Source organism: Ceratotherium simum, chromosome 14 (genome assembly GCF_057802395.1).
Source record: "Ceratotherium simum simum isolate JZ-2026a chromosome 14, ASM5780239v1, whole genome shotgun sequence".
NCBI lineage: Eukaryota > Metazoa > Chordata > Mammalia > Perissodactyla > Rhinocerotidae > Ceratotherium > Ceratotherium simum.
In genome coordinates this window covers 6,503,655-6,525,226 of record NC_141913.1, presented here as the reverse complement: position 1 = coordinate 6,525,226, position 21,572 = coordinate 6,503,655, and the positions used below count along the sequence as shown (strand labels likewise).

General features: G+C 35.8%; 1 protein-coding gene across 1 annotated transcript in view; it reads left to right on the top strand.

The window, feature by feature from the left end:
• Nucleotides 1–21,572, top strand: part of LDLRAD4 (low density lipoprotein receptor class A domain containing 4) — a 392,230-nt gene that overhangs the window by 48,963 nt on the left and 321,695 nt on the right. The window lies entirely within an intron of this gene.

Here is a 21,572-nt window from a genome sequence, read left to right as displayed (position 1 = left end):
AATTGTTAGTGAACTGGGATCCCATTGCATCTGTAACACATCAAGCTGTTTGGTGTGTGAGGTCATTCACTGGTTAGATTTTTTTTAAAATGCTGCTGCTGCTCTTATTCTTCATAAAGCCTTTTATATCGGTTAAATACTTTACGTGTATTGATTAGTTTACTGCTGCTCCTCTGTGTGATACCACACTTTGTTCGTGTGGACTTTACGGCTTATAAAAGCATGAACTGATTGTCGTTAATAATGAACAGCAGCCCTGTGAAGTAACTATGGGAAGTGGTGTTAGTCCCAGTTCACTGACAGGAAACAGAGGTGGAATGGCTTGCCCAGGGTCCTACAGCTGTTGAGCATGAGCCGGGTGTAATACCTTGAGTTTTCTCGTTGGTCTGATGATACTTTGTTTACAGATACCAAGCTGCTTCTGGACCTCTGGTAGATCAAGAAAGCTGGAGTTTTAGAGGTTGACGGAAGTAGGAATTGAAATCTTTCCCTGCAGGGAAGCCACGTTCATTATTCATTTGAGACACTTATTAAGGTTCATTTAAGTGTTTTTTCCTAAAAGTTATTACTGGATTATTTTCTCATTGTTTTTTTTTTTTAGATTTGTGTTTAATTTATGACTGGTGATACTTGCTTTCTATTTCTGGTAGTGATAGCAATCATATTTTTGTATGGTAGCCAAGATCTTAAATAGAAATGAAATGAGGGAAAAGCCTCCCCCCTCACTCACACCTGGGATTAGTGGTCGGTGAGGATGGTTCAGTGCAGTCCTCAGCTCACAGGCAAACCCAGCGGTCACCACTGCTTTGCTCTGCTCCGAGTGTGGGAAATTCTTGGGTTACAGCTAGAAGAGCTTGCCTTCCTGTGTGGGCTCTAAGCTTTACTTTTCCAGGTGTTCAGGGTCAAAAGTCCTTCTCAATAGCAGGTGCAGCTGCTTCCTGAAAGAGATGTTTGGCTTTCAGGGGTGCGTCTGTGCCCACCAGAGTGTGGTAATTTGGGTAGTGTTTGAACTTGGGCCCCACTAGCTCCAGAACCAGGAAATCTCCTTTTAAATTTATTTTCAGCCAAAAAAGTGATTTGATTTATAGAAAAATAGTAAGTAAATAGTACAGTTGGTTTGGAGATGTGGCGAAAACGGAGGACACTTAAGTGACTGAAATTTTGGGAACCCTGAAAGAAGTGACCTCTAATTGTGTGTATTTTGGGATGCAATTGGCTGGTATGGTTTAATGCTCATGTTGCATTACTCAGGATCACTATGCTGAATTTTTATTGTTATTGTTTTAATAATAATTTTATAAATAGCTTTTGACTTATACCCCCAAATGGAAGAAGGGATAAAAAATAAAACAAAACCAAAAACTATGTATGGCTGAGTTACTCACCATAAAACATTTTTGTTTTGACTTGGGAACAATGGTGTCCACATTGTTGCAGAATCATAGTTACTTCTTAGGCTATCCTGAGATTTCAACTTTTTCTTTTTTTTTTGGCTTGAGGAAGATTGTCACTGAGCTAATGTCTGTGCCAGTCGTCTTCCACTTTGTATGTGGGGCGCCGCCACAGCATGGCTTGATGAGTGATGTGTAGGTCTGTGCCCGGGATCCAAACCCATGAACCCTGGGCTGCTGAAGCAGAGCGTGTGAACGTAACCACTACACCGCTACACTACTACAACACTGGGCTGGCCCCTTCAACTTTTTAATGAGATGATGAATTTTATTGCATATCTCATTAGAAACTCTTCTGTAGTTTTCATTTTCAAGTCTCTTAGCTGCATCTCTGCCCATCCCGCTTTCAAGTTGTCTTAATCTAATTGGTGGAATGTGCTAGGTATGAAGTCCTGTGTTGACATAATTTGTTGCCGCCTCTTTATTTTTACTTTTATGCTACGTCTAGCCTAGGAGGGAGCCTTTTAAACTAAAACATTTAAATGCATCCTCTAACCTAGGGAAGACACAAGTTTTTTTTAAAACCTCATTTGAGTCTGCTGTTTTTCTCCTAGGACTGTAGCAGGAATAGTGCTCTCGAGTCTCTCAGTACAGTTAGTTTGCTGTGGATGAATGAATTCCCTCTGGCAAGTGGTTATCCTGACTGTGCTTGAACTCTTCCAGCATCAGAGAACTCACCACCTAAGAAGGTAGCATTAATCCTATTTCTGGACAGCTCTAATTTTGGAAACCTCTTCTTTACATGGAGGTGAAAAATCTGTGTTTGTAATTCTTACCAGAGAAGCTTAGTGAAAGCTTGAGGAATATTGCTGCCAGTTGGTAACATGGCATGGGAGGGGTAAGCCAGGGTGAGAAGCAGAGTAATTCTGAGTTTGAAGATGTTTCTTGACCTCAGTGTTTCCTTTGACGTATCGTGAATGCCCACAGCATCAGGTGGACCGTATTTAAGTGTAATTCAAGAATACATTGCAGAGCACAACAGGAATGGTTGTGGGTTCTCCCTGTATGTAGGCTCCAGGATGTAGGCGCTCTCTGCCTGCATCTGTGAGTGAAATGATTTCTAATAAATAAAAAGTAAATTGGCAGTAGTGAGTAAATGGAATATTTTAGTGAGCCAAAATGAGCTCTGTAAGGAGAGCATAACTTGAGATATTTGATTTTGCAGGTTTTTTCCATAGCAACCTTTTGTCCACTGCTCTCCCTCCATATTTATAAAGTCAGCAAGCAGGGGGTGTTTTTCGTCCAGAGCATCCTTTAGAGTTCTGAGAGATTTTGCTCCCAATTTCTTATCTGGTCTAGCAGGTAGGCTGTTACTTGAAGAACAGGTTTATTTTCTACCCCTGCACCTCTGAGTCTGCCTTCTTGGGAACTGCTTCTCACCACAGAAGTCTGCTCATTATTTGGCTCCCTCTCTAGCTCCCTTCTGAAAGTTACTGCTCTGTGATCTCAGATGTAGTAGCAGACATTTTCAAAACATGTTTCTAGGCCTATGACTGTGAGATTTTTTTCCAAGTCATAGTTTGTTTGGCTTTAGTGGCTATTTAATTATTCTCTTTTGTGCTCTATTAGTCTCCCTCAAATGTTAAGTGTTGTTTACAGCTCTGTATTAGTTTCTTTGTGTCTTTGGTTTTCTAGTCTTTTCCATGCAATTTTTTAGCTGTCAGATTTGGGTAATGGTGACTCTTCTGCCAAAAACAATGTACTAAGAATAAACACAAAAACTTAAAATCTTTGTGAAGAGAGCAGTGAAAACCAGTATAGTTATATTTAGAATTAGAAAAAAACAAAACCTGCTTGTTTGTTTTTAGTGAAACGTAGAAAATATTAATTCACAGCATAGAAAACTTTATCCTAATAAGAAAATCAAGTGATACATTCAGATTCTGTGTTGTATTGCCACCCACTTACATAATTTGAAGTTTCTCTATGTGAAAAATTGTATTTTTCTTCTTGATTTTTTTTTAATAAAATAGATTTTACTTAAAACCTGATTTTAAAAATGACTCTCACTTCCTTCTGTACTCAACATTATACTTCCCAGATCGGTTTTAGGATAATGTAAATTTGTGTCATGTAAAGGCTTCGACTAAGCGTTTTCTTCTTCTTCAGAGATAGTTATGAAATCAGCACCAGCAGCTCTGGATATCTACTTTTGTGCAGTTTGGTCGGTGGGGGAAGCAGTTGGGAAGGGGAGCAGTAGAAAGAAAACTGCTTTCCTTCAAATTCCTCAGAAAAAACTTTGCTTTTGTTCTGTAGAAAATGTTATTTTAAGAAATCTATCTTGGTAGATTTTTATTTTACTGCCTGCATGTTCTTTGCTTTCACCAGTGATGTTTCTTTTTTATCATAAACTCTTAAAAGTGAGAACTTGTGCTGTGTAAATGGCAGGACTAGCAATTAGGAGAGGAATGGATGTTTTTAAATGAATGATGGTTTAGTGTAAGGGCTGTATAGATAGCTAGATCATTTTTGTGTCCTAAGCAGGAAATAGAGAGTAAATATGTTAGTGCTATTTGCTCTTTTCTTTTTTCCAAATCAGGTCATCACCTCAGAGGGCCAAGACTGGAATCAGGCACCAAATTTAAGGGGGCACCAAAAAAACCTCTCCGTAATCAAGATAAAGAATATTTTAAAAAATCAAAATTATGACATAAATTTATGATGAATGAAAGTTTAAAATTTTAAATAAAGACAGGATCAGTATCACTGGTTTCCTTCAGGCTGCAGTGTGGCTTAATACCCAAACACCTTCTTTGTCGTACCAGTTTTGTTAAGCTCGCTTCATCTCAGTTTTTCTTCTCTTGTGGGTTTTGTTGCAGATGATTTGTATATGCATTTTAAAGGGTCTGAATTGTATGCCTTTCCTTGTATTTAGTTTGGAGAAATAAAAAAATAGTGAGGTGTTTTTACCACTTAAGCTTTCTTGGGGTGTTTTATAAACTTCATGAAAATAGCTTAATATATCACCACAAGCAGAAACTTCTGATAATATATTACACTGCTGTAAATTGTAGCATTTATACTTTGATGACTATATTAAGATGAATATTTGATTTTATTTTAGTTTTATGAATGGAATTCCTTCTTGATTGTGTATCAACAAAGAGAGAATTCTCTTTCTGATAAGATGTAAATATTCAGCATATGGGATCAGATTTCTTGGGAATGATGTTAAATGTATATAGGGTATAAGAGTTTCTAATGACTATTTTGGAATATTTTCTTAACCTCTTCACGTTGGTATTGTTCCTTAGTGATCATTCCTAATAAAGAAGGAAAGATCAAGTTCAGGTAAGGATGTAATCTTCAAAAAGTTGTCAGAGTTAGTATACCAGATCTTAAAAATGAATTGTATACATTTAGCTTCATTAACCACATTGTGTACAAGTGTATATTTTGGATGAGATTCTGAAGTGATCTACTTACTAAATATTTGTTGAGTACCTGCTGTGTATAAAGAACAGTGACAGAAATGGGGAAGAGGGAGAAGGAGCAGACTTGTGGGTTTAAATGATGGCTTCAGGTTTGAGCATTTTAATTTTGAGATGATGGCGGGACATCCAGGTGGATGCATGCTTCTAGGCCACTGGAAGGACTGGCCTGGAACACAGCCAAAGGTCTAGAACCTCGAGTCCCTATCCTGCAAAGTGAGACTTGAAGTCCTGGCTGTGGATATCTGTGGGAGGTTGATGGCAGAGCTTTGAGCCAGCAAAGAGGACTGAGAGTAGGTCTCAGAAAGATGGAAAATCTGGAGAGTGCACTAAGCCTACGAGATGCTCTAATCAAAACTCCACCCAAGCCAGCTCAACTGAGTGGAAACCCAGACCCCAAACCAACAAACAACACGACCTCCTCCCCTTACCCTGTTGACCAGTTTGTCCTTCTGTTTACAGTTCATATTTAAGGGCTCTCTTTATTTCCTCACTTCCTGTTTACTTCTCAGCTGCTTGCAGTTTAACATCTCCCTCTCCACTTCATTGAAATTGATTTCACAATGACTTTCGATGTTGACAAATCTGAATGGTACTTTTCAGGCCTGTTCTACTGGACTTCCCTGCTGCATTCGGCTCTGTTGAGTACTCACTCGTCTTGAAACTGCCGTTTGCTTTGGAGCAAACCTCAATTTCCTCTTAAAATAAGGATAGCAATATAAATCTCACAAAATTATATGTGGTTAAATGAGACAGTATGTTAAGGTTAAATGAGACAGTATATTAAAGTGCTTATAGAAGTGCAACATAGCAAGTGCTTCAATAAAAGGTAGACACTGTATTATTACTATCTTTATTACCATCATTAATAAACTACTTCTTTGACATCTGATTATCCCTTTATTTATTGGGGATCTTCCTCATGTATTTATTCTTAAAAGTGAGTATCTTGTCATGGGCCCATTGCTTTTCTGTTCGACTCCTGTCTGTGGGCTGATGATTCCAATGCAGATCTTCATCTCCTTGAGCTTCTGATTGGTTATCCCATTGTCTTCTAAACAAATGATGATGATAATAATAATAATGATGGTGATCGAGTGACTTTTCTAAGCATTCTGTAAGTATTAACCCATCAGTTCTCACCACAGCTCTGTGAGGTTATTCTAGCACAGCATCTAGCCTATAATTGATAATAAGTACTTGTGGCACCGAAGAATATGGTGCTGCTGAAATTAAAGGAAGGAGCTTCAAAGAGTGGACAGGCAGCACCATCACCATGTGGAAAGATTAAAATTGGATAAGGACTGGCTGAGAAAAAGCCATCAAAATGGCAAGACGGGAGTCATCGTAGAAGAGCACAGTTTCAGACAAGTCTTTGAATGGAAGCCAGATATCAAGGAAGTTATAAGGAGAAGGTGGAGAGAAAGTGGGAGATTTCCTATGGTCCATGAATATTTTTTTTTTAATTAAAGGTTTTGGCATCAAATGGAAATAGTACTAGATGGCCTAGCAGGATGAAGGGAAGTTTGTTTCTAAAGATTGGGGGACATGAGCTCATTTTAAAGAGAAAGGAAGTGGCTAATGAATTACAAGAAACTGGAGATGCTGGAATCGGCGGGATCTCTGAAATGGCCCAGAGACCAAGACGGGCTTGGAGAGAGAGAGATGTTTTCCTTCTGATGGGCCTCACTGAGTTCCCATGTGGGGATGTCAAGAGTCCGGCGTCTCCTGGCCCTCTTGCTTTGCTGTTGGGCTGGCATCACTATGCTTTGTAGTGTTGTCCTTATCCTGTTGACAGGGGGGAACTTAACATTTATTGAGCGCCTACTTTGTATTAGGGACCGGGCTATATAATATGATCTTCATAACTCTGTGGAATATATTAATTGTGTTCATTTTTAACTTCAATTTTTTTCATATGCCTTTTAGTTAAGTGGTTCAAAAGCACACAAAAAAGACATCTATTGAAAAATTTCCCTCCCATCCCTATTCTCCATCCATTAAGTTCTTGCACTTGCCAATATTTAACCATTTTTATTATTTTCCTGTATCTATGTCCTCAAATTTTAAGCATATAAAATCAAATATAAAATATATTATTATTTACTTTTTATGCTCAAATTGTAGATTCTGTACACACTGTTTTACATTTGCTTTATTTCACTTAACAGTTTATCTTGAAAATTCTCATAAATCTGTTCACAGATAGTGGCCTCATTCTTTTTATAGCTTCAGAGTATTGACTGGATTGAATGGATATACCAGGATTTATTTACCCAATGCCATATAAATAAACATCTATTTATATCTGGTCATTTGGTATTACAGATGATGCTAAAATGATGCTAAAACCTTATATAGACATATTTTCTTACATTTGAACCTATATTTGCAGGATGAGTTCCCAGAGTGGAATTGCTGGATTAAAAATATATGCATTTTGGGGCCGGCCCGGTGGCGCAAGTGGTTAAGTGCGCGCGCTCAGCTGTGGCGGCCCGGGGTTCGCTGGTTCGGATCCCGGGCGTGCACCGACGCACTGCTTGGCAAGCCATGCTGTGGCGGCGTCCCATATAAAGTGGAGGAAGATGGGCACAGATGTTAGCCCAGGGCCGTCTTCCTCAGCAAAAAAAAAAAAAAGGAGGATTGGCAGATGTTAGCACAGGGCTGATCTCCTCACACACACACACACAAAAATATATATATATATATGCATTTTGGGGCCAGCCCAGTGGCGCAAGCCAGTAGCAGAGCGCGTGCACTTAACCGCTAAGCCACGGGGCTGGCCCCCCATGCATAGTTTTTAATTTCATATCATCAAATCTATCATCAAATCTTTCTTTTTGTGACTTCTGGATTTAGAGTCATAGTTAGGAGGGTCTTCTGAAGTTATAAAGGAATTTTCCCATGTGTTCTCCTATTACTTTTAGGGCTTCTCTATTTTTTTTTTTTTAAACATTTGAATCTTTCATCCATTTGGAATTTATCCTCCTGTGGTGTAAGTTATTAATCTAGTGTTTTTTCACTTTTCCCAGATAGTTACCCAATTCTAGTACCATTTATTGCATAGTCCATTTTTATTCACTGATGAAATGCCACCTTTATCATATGCTAAATTACCATTTGTATCTGGGTTTAGTTTTAGAGTTTTCATACTAATTCATTGGTCTATTTCTCTATTTTTTATCATTATTCATTTAATTATTAATTAAGGCTTTATATGTATATTAATATCTGATATGGTTTCCCACTGCCCTCCAATTTCCTTGGTTATACTCTTGATAATTTTTTCCATTTTAGCTTTAGCATCGAGCTTGTCTAGTTTTAAAAAATGTGTATTTTTTATTGGGATCATGATAAACGTGTACATTTTGGAGAATTGACATTCTTTATGGTGTTAAATCTTTCTGTCTTAGATCATGTTATATCTTTTCATTTGTTTGTCTTCTTTTGTGTCCCTCAGTTGTGTTTTAAGGTTTTCTTTTTTTTTTTTGGTGAGAAAGATTGGCCCTGAGCTAACACCTGTTGCCAATCTTCCTCTTTTTGCGTGAGGAAGAGTGGCCCTGAGCTAACATCTGTGCCAGTCTTCCTCTATTTTGTATGTGGGTTGCCGCCGCATCATGGCTTAATGAGTGGCGTAGGTCCACGCCCAGGATCCAAACCCTCGAACCTGGGCTGCTGAAGTGGAGCGCACTGAACTTAACCACTATGCCACCGGGCCAGCCCCTTAATGTTTTCTTTATACCAATCTTATTGGTGTTTAATCTTGGAAACGTAATCTTTTTTTATTGCTACTGTAAATAGGATCTGATTATTTGTAGCAGTTTTTCAGATGATTGTCTTGGAATTTCCAGGTATACAATCATATTTTTTGCAAATAGCCATCATTTTACCTCCTCTTTCCCATTTTTTAACAAAATCTTCAGTTTCTTTCTGGTCAGTTATCACAATACATTGGCTAGGACCTCTAGTACAGTGTTGAACACAGTGGTGGTGGGAAGTATCCTTGTCTTATTCCTAGTTTTGCATCTGGTGTTTCTCTATTAAGCAAGACCAGTATAATTAATTATAATAATAAAGTTATGATTTTATAAATAATAAATTTATAAACTATAATTTTGTTTCCTAAATAAACTGTACTTGATCATATTATACTCTTAGTTGTTAGAGAATGCTTTATGATTTTTACATCGAACGTAGTGAGTGAATAGTCCACTTTTTGCTTATTCTTTGTCAGGCTTTGGTATCAAATGTTGCTTCTTATAAAAAATAGGAAGTTTCTCTCTTCTGGAGCAGTATAAATAGCATTAGAATTATCTGTATTGTTGACTACTCCAGTGAAACTGGCCTGACACTATTTGAGGGGATAGCTCTTTGACAACCTTCTCTGGTTTTTTTTTTCCTGTGAGAGTCAATCTGTTAATAAAGCTTTGGTACGATGAGTTTTGGTAAATTACATTTTCCTAGAAACTTTCCTTTTCATTCAGAATTTCAAATTTATTTATATTGAGTTGAGCAAAACAATCCTCTATGGGTTGAATTTTTCTTTTTTTAATAGACTTTATTTTTTAGAGCAGTTTTAAGTTCACAGAAAAATTCACCTCCTGCCCTTTATAGCGTAGCCCTGCTATCACCATCTCACACCAGAGTGATATATTCATTACAATCAATGAACCTACATTGACACGTGATTGTCACCCAAAGTCCATAGTTTGCATTAAAGTCCACTCTTGGTTTTGCATATTCTCTGGGTTTTGACAAATGTGTAATGACACGTATCCACCATTATAGTATCATGCAGAACAATTTTACTGCCCTAAAAATCCTCTGTGCTCCATCTCTTCATTTTTCCCTCCCCCCAACTCTTGGTAATCATCGATTATTTTATTTCCTCCATAGTTTTGCCTTTTCTAGAAAGTCATAAAGTTGGAATCATATAGTATCTAGCCTGTTCAGATTGGCTTCTTTCACTTAGTAATATGCATTTAAGGTTCCTTCATGTCTTTTTATGGCTTGATAACTCATTTCTTTTTAGTGCTGAATAATATTCCATTGTCTGGATGTGATACCAAACTTCTTAATCTCAAGTTCGTGTGCCTGATGCTCAGTAAGCCAACTGAGGCATCAGTGCTTGGAGATGGAGAAAGGTTTATTCGAATTGGCCAAAATGAGAAGGCTGGAGGATAGGTTCTATTAAATTTCCCTTCACAAGAGAAGAAAGCAGGAGGTTTTATAGAGCTAAGAGGCTTGGCAGGAGGAGTTCTGGAGAAACAAAGGGGTAATCTCTGTTTCTTTCACTCCACATAAGCCCTTGGGTAATCTGACTTCTGGGCATCAATGGCAACTGGGGGCTGGTTATCTGGTGATCGTAACTTCCTTGAAGGCATTCTTTTTCTTATATAAAGCAAGCTCATAAATCCTCGTGACACTTAGGTCACCCCTTTCTAAGTTAAAGAAGAAAACAGCAAATTGACAAGATTAACTTCTTTTCATCTATGTCTTTGTTGGGAACAAGGTCGAAAGGTAATTTTATTGAATATTTACAGTAACCCTCAGGTACCTGGCTTCAGATGTACCACAATTTATTTATCCATTCACCTACTAAAGGACATCTTGGGTGCTTCCAAGTTTTGGCAATGTTGAATAAAGCTGCTATAAACATCTGTGTGCAAATTTTCTGTGGATATAAGATTTCAACTCATTTGGGTATATACCAAGGAGTGTAATTGCTGGATCGTATGGTAAGAGTATGTTTAATTTTGTAAGAAACTATCAAACTGTATTCCAAAATGGTTGTACTATTTTGCATATCTGCCAGCAATAAATGAGAGTTCCTGTTGCTCCATATCCTCACCGACATTTGGTGTTGTTAGTGTTTTGGATTTTGGCTATTCTATTAGATATGTGGTGGTATCTCGTTGTTGTTTTAATTTGCAATTCCCTATGACATATGATGTTGAGCATCTTTTCATATCCTTATTTGTCATCTGTGTATCTTCTTTGGTGAAGTGTCTGCTCAGGTCTTTGCCTATTTTTTAGTCAGTTCATTTTTTTATTGTTAAGTTTTAAGTGTTCTTTGTATATTTTAGATAGTCCTTTATCAAGTGTATCTTTTCCAAATATTTTCTCCAAGTGTGTAGCTTGTCTTATTCTCTTGACGGTATCTTTCACAGAGCAGAAGTTTTTAATTTTAATGAAGTTTAGCTTACCAATTATTTCTTTCATGGATTGTAACTTTTGTGTTGTATGAAAAAGTTGTTGCCATATGCAAGGTCGTTTAGGTTTTTCTCATATGTTAACTTCTAGGCGTTTTATAGTTTTGCATTTTACATTTAGGTTTGTGGTCCAATTTGAGTTGATTTTTGTGGAATGTGTAAGGTCTGTATCTAGATTCATTTTTTTTTCATATGGATCTTCAGTTGTTTCAGGACCATTTGTTGAAAAGACTATTTTTTCTCCATTGTATTGCCTTTGCTCCTTTGTCAAAGAACAGTTGACTGTATTTATGTGGGTCTATCTGGGCTCTTTCTTCTGTTCCATTGATCTATCTGTCTGTCCTTTCATCAGTATCACACTGTCTTCTTACTGTACCTTTATAGTAAGTTTTGAAGTCAGATAGTGTGTATTCTCTGATTTTGTTCTTCAATATTGTGTTGCCTATTCTGGTTCTTTTGCCTCTCTATGTAAACTTTAGAATCACTTTGTTGATTCCCATGAAATAACTTGCTGTGATTTTGATTGAGATTGTGTTGAATCCATAGATCAAGTTAGGAAGAATTGACACCTTGACAGTATTGAGTCTTCCTATCTATGAACGTGGAATATCTCTCCATTTATCTAGTTCTTTGATTTTATTTATCAGAGTTTTGTAATTTTCTTCATATAGATCTTGTACATATTTTGTTAGACTTACACCTATTTATTTCATTTTTGAGGGTGCTAATCTAAATGGTATTGGTTTTAATTTCAAATTCCACTTGTTTATTTATTGCTGATAATAAGAAAGTGATTGATTTTTGTTTATTAGCCTTATATCCTGCAACCTTGCTATAATTACTTATTAGTTTCAAGAGTTTTTGTCCATGTTTTTGGATTTTTCTATGTAGGAAATCATGTCATCTGTGAACAAAGAATTTTATTTCTTTCTTCTCAATCTGTATACCTTTTATTTCATTTTCTTACCTTATTACATTAGCTAGGACTTCCAATATGATGTTGAAACCAAGTAATGAGAGGGGACATCCTTGCCTTGTTTCTGATCTTAGCAGGAAAGCTAGTTTCTCACCATTAAGTGTGATATTAGCTTTAGGTTTCTTGTGGATGTTCTTTATCAAGTTGAGGAAGTTCCTCTCTATTCCTAGTTTGCTGAGAATGAGCTGAATTTTGCTTCATAACCTTATCTGAAAATTTTTTAATTGGTGAATTAAGTTAATTTAGTTTGGATTTAAAGTCATTATTGATATGATAGCTATGTTTGGTCTAAATTCTGTTACATTATATATTTTCTCTTTTTATAGTTTTAAGTCTTTTTCATTATGTGACCTGTTATTTATTTATGCTTATATGTTTGGTCTATGCTTATATGTTTTCTGTTTTTATAGTTAAGTCTCTTGTTAATGGGGTCTTTTTGTAATTTATGTTTTATTTTTGATATATACAATTGTTTACATTTTTCTAGTAGTAACTTTTTTGATTATAACTAATTACGTTTACTCCTGTATTTTATTAAAGAGAAGCTCCTGCAATGAGCAATGATGTATAGCACATATCTTCTTCCTCCCTGTCCTCTCTATCCCCTCCTGTACTTGATATTAGTCAATTATATTATCTTATTAGTGTTTATCTTCATATTGTTAGATATTTTTTTCATCACATTTGAGTGATATCTTTTGATTCTCAGTCACTAGGCAATCAGTGACATTACCCTATCTCCCACTATCTTACTACTCTCCTCTACTACCACAATTTTTGCTGGTTGTATCATTTTTATATTGTCACACATTATAAAATTTACATTTGGCTTATCACTTTAATTCTTACATTTGTTTTAATCTTAGTTCTACAGTTAAATGAATTCAATTGCTTGTTCTTTTGCCTTTGTTTCCCTAGTTATCTCTTGGATTCAGGGGGACGGTAGTTCCTGAGTTTCTGATGTCTTCAAAACTATTAATCTGTGATCTTTATACTTGAAGGAATCTCTGGCTGGGTATGAAATCCTTGGCTCATACTTTATTTGCTTAAGTAGTTTAAGCATTTTGAAGATTTATGCTACTGATTTATGGCATTGGCTATTACTGTGAAGAAGTATGAAGTCAGATTGATGCATTTAACTCTGATAGGTGACTTGAATTTTTCTTTTTGCCCAGCTACACCAAGGAGCTGTTTCTTATTTTGAAAGTCCAAATTTGATAGGTCCAGTTTTACTAGGATATGCCTGGTTGTTGACCATTCTGGGTCAGTTTCCTTGTCATATGAGGTGACTTGTGTGCCCTTTCATTATATATATTTGTAGATTTAAGTCTCCTTGTATTCAGAAAAATTTTCTTGAATAATGTCTTTAAATATTTGTTTCATTCCATTGTTTGTTTTTATATTTTAGAAATTCCATTTATGCATATTTTTATCTCATTTGCCATTTTTCAAAATCTATCGTTTTTCTCCTCAATCCTTCCTAAGTCTTTCTTTAGTTTAATTTCATTTTCTTGGCTTTTCTAATCTCTATCATCTGCCCTTTCCTTTGTTTTCTGCAATATTTTTTCTGTCTTGTGCTTATTTCAAATTCATCTTCATTTCTGTGACTTTTTTTCCCCTAAAATTTCTTTTCTGGTTTCTGCCGGCTCATAGTTTATTTACCTTCTCTTGATTCTTACTATTTCTATCTTGAATTTGTACATTTGTACTTTGTGGCCTTTTTTCCCTCCTCTTTGTTTCCATAGAGGCAATTGCTGCTTTAAGTTTTAAAAATTTATGGTGAAAGATTTGGTCACAGCTTTTATCTGCCCAGTGGCAACATTCTAGGGAGTGTTCTTTGTCTTTTGCTAAGTTTTATGGTTTTACTTTTTTTCTTTTTTCTGTCCATAAAGTGAAAAAGTAAAGATATTCTGTTTTTTTCATGGAATATCTTTTTTTATTGCTTTTCCAATTCCTTTTTTACTACTCATCATTGAGTGAGTTGGGTTTTCCAAGACCAGCTTTTTGCAAGAAGTATTGAAGTATGGGGAAGCTTCCAGGGTGGCTTTCCAGGTTTCACAACACAGAGCCTCCTTCCATCTCTGCTGCATCAGAGATAGGGCTGTTTCCTACCAATATGACTCTTTCATGAGACTTTTTTTTCCAGCTTTGAGATTTTTTTGAACAGTCTTATCTTTTCCGATTCTTTGAACCTATGTAGGCCGTGGAGGGCTTCTTCCACCATCTTGCTCGTGCCATTTCTTGCATGCATTGTTGCAAGCATGGAATATAGCTTATGTTCCTCAGGATGTGCTCTTCACCTTCAATTATGTTTTCGCTTGTGGTGCTTGGGATCTTCAACACTGAGTCCTTTCGTTTCTCTATGCTTCTCTTCGCTTCCCCCTATGAACTTTCTGCCCAATCTCAGCTGCCTGTGGCCGTCCTTACAGGCATTTTGAAGTCTGTAGATTGTACCTGTCTCCTAATTGCATGGAAAATGGAGTTTGAAAATTCCATTCAGCCTTTTTTCCTTGTCTTTTGTGTTTGTTTGATATCCAGAGAAGAAGGAAAAAGTTCTGTTGTTTCCCTTATTATGGATCAGGAAGGTAGCTTTACAAAAGTTAAGTAACTTGATCATTGTCCCCCAGCAAAAGGCAGAGTGAGGATTCAAAACTAAATTTAAAAGCTTATGCTCTTTCACTATACCATGGTGTTTATTCAGGACTGGAAGTATAGTCACAGCAGAGAGTAGTTGTACAGTCAAAGTCTTAGTCTCATTGCATGTTTGGCACAGATGTAGATGCATCTAAGTAGCAAGTGATGGGGCTGGAACATTTTTGAGCCTTCCTTTAGTGGAGCACTTAGAATTTCATGATCTTCTACAGCTTCAAGTTCCCTCCCTCCCTTCTTCCATTTTTTCCTTCCTTCTGTGACCCAAAAAAGGAGACTATAGGTATATAAGGCTCTCTAATTCTCTTCTGCTCTCTTTCTTGCAGCTTCTCTGAATGAGATGTTTTATATCATCCACCATTCTTCCTTTCTATTCTCTCATGATTTTTCCTTTTTAGAACTGGAGTCACTAATGTTTTCTTTCTTTATTTTGTTTAAGAGGACCTCTAGTCAGACATTCTGTGGAGGTGAGGGATGAGTGAGTAAAATCAGATTTCTTTTCTTATCTTGTCTAGTTTCACAAGTTTAGAGAGGTTGAGCTTCCTGAAACAGAGAAATCTAAAAACAGTAACTGCTGCTGTTGACTCTGACAGGATCCTCAGCCCTGAACATTGCTGTGCCCTTCTTGAGTACTGCGTTGGTGGATTTGTTTGTGAATGTTTCTGAGAGTGTAAAGGTTACTCTCACACATATGTTTACTCTGTAAAGATAAGGTTCTGGTGAAAACAGAATTGAACTGTGACATGTTTTCCATCTTTGCATTTCTGTGAAAAACAGTTTGGTTTTCAGAAATTATTGGTGGTGGTTACTCTGTGTAAAAAAAAATAAGCCTTATTTGCTAACCCTTAAGATCATCGTAGGATCAAACTTAGTTGTTTGTACATATGGGTCCTATACACAGATTCTGGCTTGTGTTTGTTTTTTTTTTGTTGGCTGGGTAGATTTGTGGAGACTCAGGGTGGAGAGTAGACAGGGAAGATGACAGTGTTTTGAAATGATGCTTTCCATTGTCTGTTTCCTCTGTAGAGGATAGTGGTGAGTCTAGGGGATTTCTTTTTGTGTGTGTGTGTCTGTTTTGGGATTAGCCAAGGGAAAAGACACATTCTTTTAGAAGAATTCATAAGATAGTTTAAAATTTTGTTTCTGATTAATTTATGATACCTGTGACATACCAGCATATTTTAATAGGGAAAAGGGAGGTATTTGATAGTTTTATTTCCCATATTTCAGGGACTACTTTCCATTGCAGCTTGAGAATAATGTTCACTGATTAAAATAATGGCTTTTCAAAAATTAATGTGTTATATGGTGAACACATCATCTCTTTAAATGTTTTCCTTTTATATATCTATTTTTTAAGCTTTGCGTCCTTTTCATATGTAAAGATAAAAAGTTAGCATATTTAAAACATAAATAAAACTATGTATAGCCAGAATTAGATACAGTACCAAAATGTAATGCTGATATTCTTTTTTTAAAATAAAAATATTTTTTCTTTTATTATTAAGATGGTGATAAAATATTTTGAAAATAGAGATGATAATTTTAAAAAGGAAATAAAAATCACTCCATCTCATTTCCTAGAGGTAGCCATTGTTAATGTTTTTTTAAATTAACTTTTTTTATATTGTGGTTAAATATACACAACAAAATTTTCCATTTTAACCATTTTTAATTTACAGCTCCATGACATTAAGTACATTCAGTGTTGTGCAGCCATCACCACTATTCATCTCCAGAACTTTTTCTTCTTCCCAAAGTCAAACTCTGTTCCCATTAGCACTAAGTCCCCATTTCCCCCTTCCCCAGCCCCCTGGCAACCACCATTCTACTTTGTCCTTATGAATTTGACTACTCTAGGTACCTCATATGAGTGAAATCATATAGTATTTGTCCTTTTGTGTCTGGCTTATTTTACTTAGCATGATGTCTGCTAGGTTCATCCATGTTGTACCAAATGTCAGAGTTTCCTTCCTTTTTAAGGCTGAATAATATTTTGTTCTATGTATATACCACATTTTGTTTACCCATTCATCCTTTGAAGGACACTTGGGTTGTTTCCACCTTTTGGTTACTATGAATAATGCTTCTGAACATTGGTGTACACATATCTGTTCAAGTCCCTGCTTTCAGTTCTTTTGGGTATATACCCAGAAGTCGAATTGCTGGAGTATATGGTAATTCTCTGTTTAATTTTTTGAGAAACTACCATACTGTTTTTCACAGGAGCTGTACCATTATTCATTCCCACCAGCAATGCACAAAGGTTCGTATTTTTCCATGTCCTTACCAACACTTGTTATTTTGTTTTATTTTCTTTTTGATAATAGCTAATCTAATGGGTGTGAAGTGGTATCTCATTGTGGTTTTGATTTTCATTTTCCTAATGATTTGTGATATTGAGCATCTTTTCACGTGCTTATTGGCCATTTGCATATCTTCTTTGGAGAAATGTCTATTCAAGTCCATTGCCCATATTTTAATCAGGTTGTTTGCTTTTTTTGTTTTTGAGTTGTAAGTATTCATTATATATTTTGGATATCAATCCCTTACCAGATATATTATTTGAAATATTTTCTCCAATTCTGTGAGTTGCCTTTTCACTCGCTTGATAGTGTCCTTTGATGCACAGTTTTTAGTTTTGATGAAGTCCAGTTTATCTATTTATTCTTTACCTGTGTTTTTGGTGTCATATCTAAGAAATCATTGTCAAATCCAATGTCATGAAACTGTCCCTCTATGTTTTCTTCTAAGAGTTTTGTAGTTTTAGTTCTTACATTTAGGTTTGATCCATTTTGAGTTAATGTTTCTAAATGGTATTAGGTAAGGGTCCAACTTAATTCTTTTGCATGTGGATATTTAGTTTTCCCAACCCATTTATTGAAAGACTGTCCTTTGCCCATTGAATGGTCTAGGATTTCTATTTCTTTGGACTATATGTCTGTCTTTATGCCAGTACCACACTGTTTTAATTACTGTAGCTTTGTAGCACCTTTTGAAATCAGGAAGTGTGGGACCTCCAACTTTGTTCTTCTTTCCTAAGATTATTTTGGCTATTTGGGGTCCCTTGATATTCCATATGAATTTTAGAATAGATTTTTGTATTTTTGCAAAAAATGTCCTTGAGATTTTGATAGAGATTGCGTTGAATCTGTGGAATCACTTTGGATAGTATTGACATCTTAACAATATTAAGTCTTCTAATCTATGAACATGGGATATCTTTCCATTTGTTGGTATCTTCTTTAATATCTTTCAGCAATGTTTTTTAGTTTTCAGTGTACAAATCTTTCATCTACTTGGTTAAGTTTTTTTTTTTTTTTTGTGAGGAAGATCAGCCCTGAGCTAACATCCATGCTAATCCTCCTCTTTTTGCTGAGGAAGACTGGCTCTGAGCTAACATCTATTGCCAAGCCTCCTCCTTTTTTCCCCCAAAGCCCCCCAGTAGATAGTTGTACGTCATAGTTGCACATCCTTCTAGTTGCAGTATGTGGGACACGGCCTCAGCATGGCCGGAGAAGCAGTGTGTCGGTGTGCGCCCGGGATCCGAACCCAGGCCGCCAGTAGCGGAGCGCGCGCACTTAACCGCTAAGCCACGGGGCCGGCCCCAACTTGGTTAAGTTTATTTCTAAGTATTTATTATTATTTTTGATGCTATTATAAAATCAAATTGTTTTCTTAATTTCCTTTTCATATTGTTCATTGTTAGTGTGCAACTGATTTTTGTGTGTTGATTTTGTATCCTGCAACTTTGCTGTATTCATTTATTCTAAGTTTTTTTGTGTGTGTGTTTGTGTGGAATCTTGAGGGTTTTCTACATATAGGATCATGTCATTTGTGAACAGAGATAACTTTACTTCTTTTCCAGTTTGAGTGCCTTTTATTTCTTTTTCTTGCCAAATTGCTCTGGCTAGGACTTCCAGTACTATATTCAATAGAAATGGTGAAAGTAGGCATCCTTGTCTTGTTCCTAATATTAGAGGAAAAGCTTTCAGTCTTTCACTATTTAGTATGATATTAGCTGTGAGTTTTTCATAAATGTCCTTTATAATGTTGTGGTATTTTCCTTCTATTTCTGGTTTGTTGAGTGTTTTTATCATGAATGGGTATTGCATTTTGTCAAATGCTTTTTTCTGCATAAATTGAGATGATCATGTGGGTTTTTTTCCCCTTAATTTTGTTAATGTGGTGTATTACATTGACTGATTTTTAAATGTTGAATTATCCTTGCATTCAAGGAATAAATTCTACTTCATCATGTTGTATAATTTTTTTAATATGCTGTTGAATTCAGTTTGCTAGTATTTTGTTGAGGATTTTTGCATCAGTGTTCATAAGGGATATTGGTCTGTAGTTTTCTTATAGTGTCTTTGGCTTTAGTATCAGAGTAATTCTGGCCTCAAAGAATGAGTTAGGAAGTGTCCCCTCATCTTCAATATTTTGGAAGCGTTTGAGAGGGATTAGTGTTAATTCTTTTAGTGTTTGGTAGAACTCACCAGTGAAGACATCTGGTCCTGAGGTATTCTTTTCTTTTCTTTCTCTCTCTTTTTTTTTTTTTTTGGTGAGGAAGATTGGCCCTGAGCTAACACCTGTTGCCAATCTTCCTCTTTTTGCTTGAGGAAGAGTGGCCCTGAGCTAACATCCGTGCCCATCTTCCTCTATTTTGTATGTGGGACGCCACCATGGCATGGCTTGATGAGTGGTGTAGGTCTGTGCCCGGGATCTGAACCCTTCAGAACTTGCGCCGAAGCAGAGTGTGCTGAACTTAACCGTTACGCCACTGGGCTGACCCCGTGGGCTATTCTTTTATGGGAGGTTTTTGATTACTGATTCAGTTGCCTTACTTGTTATAGGTCTATTCAGATTTTCTATTTTTTCATGATTCATTCTTGGTAGATTATGTGTTTCTAGGAATTTGTCCATTTCCTCTAGGTATCCAATATGTGGCATATAATTGTTTGTAGTACTCACTTATAATCCTTTCTATTTCTGTAAAATAAGTAGTAGTGTCCTCACTTCGATTTTTAATTTTAGTATTTTGAACCTTTTCTTTTTCTCTTGTGTAGTCCAGCTAAAAGTTTGACAATTTTGTTGATCTTTTCAAAGAATCCATTCCTGGTTTTGTTGATTTTCTCTAATGTTTTTCTGTTCTCTATTTCATTTATCTCTACTCTAATCTGTATTATTTCTGTCCTTCTAACTGAGTTTTGTTCATTCTTTTTCTGGTTCCTTGAGGTGTAAAGTTGTTTATTTGAGATCCTCTTTTTTAATGTAAGTGTTTATAGGTATAAATTTCCCTTGTAGCACTGCTTTGCTGCATTTCATAAGTTTTGGTATGTTGTGTTTTTATTTTGATCTGTTTCAAGATTTCTTCTAATTTCCCTTATAATTTCTTCTTTGACACATTGGTTGTCTAATAGCATGTTATTTAGTTTCCTCAAGTTTGTGAATTTTCCTTTTTTCTTTCTGGTATTGATTTTAGTTTTACATTGTGATCAGAAAGATACTTTGTATGATTTCAATCTTTTTAAATTCGTTGACTTGTTTTGTGGCCTAACAAATGTTCTATCCTGAAGAATATTCCATGTGCCTTTGTGAAAAATATGTATTCTGCTGTCGTTGGGTGGAATGTTGTGTATATGCCTGCTAGGGTATAATTGGTCTGTAGTGTTGTTCAAGTTCCTTATTGGTCTTCTTTGTATTCATTATTGAAAGTGGGGTATTGAAATCTCCTATTACTGTGGAGCTACCTAATTTCTCTCTTCAATTCTGTCACTATAGCTTCATATATTTGTGAGCTTTGATGATGGTCTATATATGTTTATAATTGATATTTCTTCTTAGTTTATTGACCCCTTTATGATATGTAATGTTCTTCTTTGTCTCATGTAACAGTTTTTGACTTAATGTCTATTTTTTTCTGATATTAGTATAGCCACTCCTCTTTTTTCATTAGTATTTGCATGGAATATCTTTTCCCATCCTTTCACTTTCAACCTATGCATGTCCTTAGATTCAAAGTGAGTCTCCTATAGACAGAATATAGTTGGATCTTGTTTTTTTAATTCCAAACTCTGCCAATCTTTGTCTTTTGATTGGAGAGTTTGATCCATTTATGATAGGGAAGGACTTATTTTTTAAAATTTTATTTTATTTGTTTTCTGTTTGTCTTATAGCATTTTTGTCCATTACATCCTCCATTACTGTTGTGTTAGTTGGCTTTTTTTGTAGTGACATGTTTTGATTCTCTTCTCATTTACTTTTTTGTACATTCTATAGAGATTTTCTTTTGTCAGTACCATGAGGATTACATATAATATCCTAAAGTTATAATGATCTATTTTAACTTGATACCAATTTAATTTCAATTGCATGTAAGTATTCCTTTGTATCTCTGCTCTCCACTTTAAGTTACTGATGTCACAAATTACATCTTTTTGTATATTGTTTACCCATTAACATAGATTTATAATTATTTTTTATATATTTGTCTTTTAAGTCCTGTATAAAAATAAAAAGTGGAGTTACAGACCAAAATTACATATTACTGGTTTTTGTATTTGTCCATGTATTTTCCTTTACTGGAAAACTTTATATTTTTTCACGGCTTTGAGTTGTCTAGTGTCCTCCTTTCATTTCAGCTTGATGTGCTCCCATTAGCATTTCTTGTAGGGCATGTCTAGTGGTAATGAACTCCCGTAAGCTCTTGTTTATCTAGAAATGTCTTAATTTTTCCCTCATTTTTAAATAAGGCAGTTTTGCCAGATAGAGAATTCTCAGTTGACACTTTTTTCTCTCCTTTTGGCATTTTAAATTTATCATTGCACTATCTTCTGGCCTGCTAGGTTTCTGC